This window comes from Dendrobium catenatum, unplaced genomic scaffold, assembly GCF_001605985.2.
Source record: "Dendrobium catenatum unplaced genomic scaffold, ASM160598v2 fragScaff_scaffold_664, whole genome shotgun sequence".
Lineage (NCBI taxonomy): Eukaryota > Viridiplantae > Streptophyta > Magnoliopsida > Asparagales > Orchidaceae > Dendrobium > Dendrobium catenatum.
This window is the reverse complement of record NW_021319126.1, coordinates 78944-84886: the sequence shown is the minus strand read 5'-3', so window position 1 is coordinate 84886 and position 5943 is coordinate 78944.

Below are 5943 nucleotides of genomic sequence, written 5' to 3'. Positions count from 1 at the left end.
ATGAAGATAAAAAAGAAGGAACCTTACAGGCTACAGCTACACATTTGACATTTTGTCACACTTTTTAAAGATTATTATATGTGAGTTTTAGCATAGTATTAAATTTCTAAAGCAACTTGATTGTAACAGCTTTTTTATTATTTTTTAAAGTAGTTTTTTATTTAAAAAAATCTAATTAAAAAAATTGTACTAAATTTTTTTTTAAAAAGCAATTAAAAAGTTGTCCCAAATGAAATCTTAATGATAATTAGATAAACAAACTAAATGAGCAAATGATACTAAGAATTTTTATATATGAAAATTTTGGGAAGTAAACTATATATATGGCCTTGAGTTGAGATACATTTAATAATAATAAAAAATGAATTACAAAAGAACTCGATCTCACCCCTGAGCTTAAAAGCAAGATGATTGCATTTAGAGGTGTAAAATAGTCGAGTCGAATCGAATATCTGTCTAATCGAGCTAAATTTGTTTAGCTGTCATTGAACTCGAGCTCGTTTACTAGCTTGAGCTCGACTCGTCAAAAAATCCATAGGCTCCAGCTCGACTCGATAGCGGAGCTTGATTTCTTAGTTTTAAATTTAATAAAAAAATCAAAATTTTTTATAAATTTTAATTTTTAATATAGAATGAATTTAAACTTATTAAAATATATTATATAATAATAATTTAAATGAATTATTGGAAATATTTTAATTTAATCGAGCAGCTCAATAAGCTCTCGAGCCAAGCCAGCCTTGAGCTCGAATTCATAGCTCGATAAGCTTAACTCACGAGCTCATTAACGAATCAAACTCGAGCCGGCTCCAGAGCCATGAATAGACAAAACCAAGATGGTAATTGAGGATGGTTGGGATGGTTCTTGATTTTGAGGTGAAAGACAAAACCATTAGGTGGCGACATAAGAAAGGACAAGACAATCATTGAGGATGGGTTGGATTAAGGGGAGGTTGACCCCTTGAAGGTGAAGGCAACTGAACTTAGAGACGGTTAGTTAATACTTAATACAATGTAAAGTTGTTATTAATTAAGATCACTGAAGATGATAAAGATGTTCCTCTCCTTATAAGTGAAGAAGGTACCAACTAGAGGGAGCAAAGATGGAGTATGAAAGTCATGGAGGCTACTGAATAGCCAAAATGGACCACTCCATAAAAATTATTAGGTGTGGAGTGCGCACTGTTCCGCACTCAGTACCGCTGGGTACCGCTAGGTACCCAATGCTTGTGCGGACGATTCTTCCCGTCCGCACTCCGCACCTAATAATCTTTAGATTATTCTGTGCGGACACCGAATTAATGTAACTTTATTTCCAGAGGCAAATAAGTTGCAGCCACGTCGGCGGTACCGAGAGCCCGGTACCGAGCCTTGGTACCGAATAGGGATGACGTAGCACATATGGTTGGTCTACGGACAACGTTCGACATCCGCATAGAATAATTTTTCCAGGTAAAGATAGTTGAAGCTACCAATAATAGCTTCAGCTAGCAGTCAAAGCTTCATATTTGAAGTTTTAATACCCCAAATGAATTGAATTAAAATTTAAATGATCACACAATTAGGCTAATTTGATCGATCTTCCTACACAATGCACATTTTGAAGTCCTAATATTAGACTTAGGCTTCGTTTGGGACGGCTTTCTTATTGTTTTTTGAAGCAGCTTTTTAATACAAAAAATTTAATTTTTATATTAAAAAGCTGATTTAAGATGCAGTAAGAAAGTCGTCCCAAACAAAACCTTATCGACATACAATTATAACTAACGCTGTATATTATAACCGGAAAAATAATGCAAATGATATAATAAAAAGTGATAAAAAAATATCACTCTTAATTTAATGAATATATTTATTACTTTACAAGCTTGGGGACCATGGCATGGAGGTCTTGTGACTATTGTCCTTGAGCATTAATTTGGAACATGGATCTTGTGTGCAATGGTTGAATTGTTCTTGATTTTATGTTATGGAAGCCTTGTGTGATTGAAATGCAAGTTGAGCTACTCTGTAACTAACACTTTTTAATTCATCATATTATTTATATATTTCCAATGTTATAATATGTAACATAATATAAAATTATTATTACTATTATTATCAAAATAAAAGCTCAATATCATATTAAAAAAATTAAAAAGAAAGACAAATCAAAAGGAAGATGTAGGGCCAAGTCCAAAGTTCAAATGGGTGCATGGAGCATAGAGGGCAATATGAAGGCTATATGAAAGGCAACATTTAAATTTAAGAAAAGAAGAGTTGGTTATTTTATACTGATATTTGTCTAATAAGGGAAGATGATTATCAAGATAATGAAATTATCTTATTTGAATTTATCTAAGTCTTTTGAGATGACATATTAGCTCTTATAATTATTTATTATCATCAGATTTACTTAGTGTTTTAGCAAGATTACAAAAGCCTAGCTTGAACTTTAAGATTTCAATTCCTCCAATTCAATGTAATTAGATTGAATCCAAAAAGCCTATCCATAACTCTTCTCTCTCTCCATATTTTGAACAGTAGTTAACTCTGATCATGAGGCATCACACTTGCAAGGAGTTAAACATACTCTACCTCATCCAAACAAAAGCTTCGTTTGGGACAACTTTCTTACTACTTTTCAAAGCAGCTTTCTAGTATAGAATTTTCTTAAATTAAAAATTTTTGTATTAGAAAACGGCTTTAGAAAATAATAAGAACACTGTCCCAAATGAAACCTAAGACAACTCTCACTCTCACTCTCACCTTTCTATATTCTTTTGCCCAAAAACAGCATAGTGAGAAAAAAAAAATGAAGACATACATCATCAAGATAGGGAGACGACGAAGAAAGAAGCAAGACAGCTAGGCGCAAGATCACAGACAAATGATCAAAGATATGAGATTAAAGAACTAATTATTCATGGCCGAAACAACAACAATAACAAAAATTTCATATACAACCATTAATATTAAAGGTGCCTCAACCCTATCTATAAATAGGACCCCAAATGCTCATTTTATCACTCATTTCTATTATGCTTTTGTAGATCAAGAGGAAGCCTAGAAAGATATTTCTCTCCATATATAGCATATAATATATTTAATTTCATAGAAGAACAGATATGAAAACACATCATCCAAGCATTCCTTGATATGAATTTAATCAATATACTTTAAAAACCAAAGTGGTAGGTTAGGTAGGTTGGTATTGATAGAAATATCTGTCCAAGTCTCAGCCATACCCCACCTTTAAACTTGGCATAATGTTTGCTAGTTGCAAATCAATTGTCATGTGGGCATATATTGCACCAAGTAGCATATGCATTAAATTTGACAATACTAAACTACCAATGAGAGGGTCATAAGTTTTGAATCTATGCTTTTTTTTCTACATAAAGGAACTTCAAAAAGATTTAATTCATATTTTGTTTGGGGGTAATTAATGTTTCCATAAATTATTAATCAAATCACAAATCAAATTATGGGTTGATTTTATTCGATCTTGATTGAAGAAATTTTTCTTTTCATAAGATACGTTCATACTCCGACTTATATACTTAGATACATACATATTAATTCAAATAAATTTAACTTGATCGAATTCAAATTAGGGGTGTCAAAATGGGTCGGCAGGTCGGGTTTGGGTCAAAGTTGAGTTGACATGGGTCTAAACGGGTCGGCCTGAACCTGACCTGATTTTGCATACGGGCCAGAATATCCAATCCGGATAAGACCTGTGCGGGTTATCAAGTTGACCCGACCTGACCTGCAAAGCCGGATGCGACAGGGGAAGTCAGCTCGTGTTGAGGCGGCAGTTGGCACGACGACAGGTGAGGCTAACTCGGGTTGAGGCAGCGTCGTGCGGCCTGCGGGTGGGGGTCTAGGACCTACCGTTGCACTGCGGGCGGCAGTTGAGACACTGCACTGTGGCAGGCTGGTAGCAATGACTGCATTTGCACTCGACTAAATGCGGACGCCAGACGACACACGAATAGTAAATGGGTTTACTCGAACCCGAATTTTCGAGTCGAATCAGATTTTGACACCCCTAATCCAAACTCATCTCATTTGACATATAATTCAAGCTAGCCTTAACCAGATACCCTTCTCAATGACTTCAACAATCACTAGATTTGAGCCAAAAATCAACTCATTTAATTCATTTATAGTGCTATAACTAATCACAATAACTTACAAATTTGGTCAACAAAAAGCTAAGAAAGATTTTTTTTTTTTTCATGCATGTCATTATTGTCTAAAAAACATATATGGTTCTTGAACTGTTACAATTATGTTACAAAGAAGAAGCTAAATAAAACATTAAATTGCAAACAAATTTTCTATTGGAGAAATGGACATTCCCTTAATTTTTTGGTATTGTAGATAGTGACCCTAATAATGTATAAATTCCATAACTCCAATCTGTAGGAATTAAATGGTCCCAAATATTTATTGGAATAGTCGACATGATACATCAATAGGAATACATCAATAGGGAAAGTGACAACAGGATATGTACAGACTTTGGCTTTCTTTGGGACGATTTTTTTATTGCTTTCTAAAACGGAGTTTTAGTAAAAAAATAAAAAATTTTGTACTAAAACTCCGTTTTAGAAAGCAGTAAAAAATTCGGCTTCGAGGCTTCGTTTGGGACGACTTTTTTACTGCTTCTTAAAACAGCTTTCTAGTACAACATTAAATTTTTTATACTAAAAAGTTGCTTTAAGAATCAGTAAGAAAGCCGTCCCTAAATTCGTGAGATAATATTGGCTGGTGATTCTTCACTTGTTGTCTTTTTTTTTTTTTTAATACCTCAATTATTTTTCAGTTTGAACACCAGTGAATATTGGACCACAACAAACTGCTTTTAAAATTTTTTTTAAAAGAAAGCTGCTTTTTGTGACAAAATTTATTAAGACTTCGTATTGAACATTTTATTATTATTTTTTAGTATAAAATTTTTTTATACTAGAAAGCTAGTTTTTTTAATTACAATAATTTCACAATCATTTTTAAAAAATTACATTCATCCCAAACAAACAGATCCTATAAAAATAAGGGATATATGATTTAAATTACAATTGAAAAAAAAAAAAAAAAAACTTGAACAGTTGGCATACTTATTTGATAAAAAAAATTTGGATATAATATACAATTACATTAAACTTTCTTCCTCCCCTTTTTGCTTTGATCTCTGTCAGGATTAGTAGTTCACAAAAATAAAAAAAGACATTTTCCTATTTTATTATTTTATTTTTGAAATGATAATTAAATTAAAAAAATATGTTTAATAATTATGTTTTCGTATAGATTATTTTCAGAAAATGTTAAAATACTCATGAGGACTCTCATATATTTCAAAAATTTGTTGACCACTGATACGTCATCACAAAATTAGCTTGATCGGGCACGAATCTCGAGGCAAAAGCTAGTTGGAGACTTCTAAAATTAAATCCGGGAGCACCTGAACCCCAATTTCAGCGAGCTTATAGTCAAACTGAGCGTCTCGGGAATACGAACTCAATGACACCAAGATCAACCCAATCCGAGCCCAAATGAGTCCGAATCAAGGGCTCAAAGTGCTGTCAAAAGGTTCAAACAGCAATTTGAGTTACCAAACGGTCTCCGATTTTTACAAGCTTATACTCGAATCGAACGGCTCGACGAGACGAATCCAACGAGCCCAAGATCGCTGAATTCCGACATCATTAAGGCCTCCAAATGGCCAACGAACGGTGCACGGTCGTAGGATTCAATATCGGCCGTCCATTTGACCACTCCCTATTCGCCCCTGATCTCACGCCTATTTACGGGCCATGCCACTCCATAAAATCTATAAATAGAGCCCTCATTCTTCACAAGAGAGGATCCAAGCAAGAGAGAGAAGAAGAGAAGAGAAGGAAGGAGTTCCTCCTCGACAGCCGCCGGACCACCGCAGGAACCTCGCCGGACCACCGC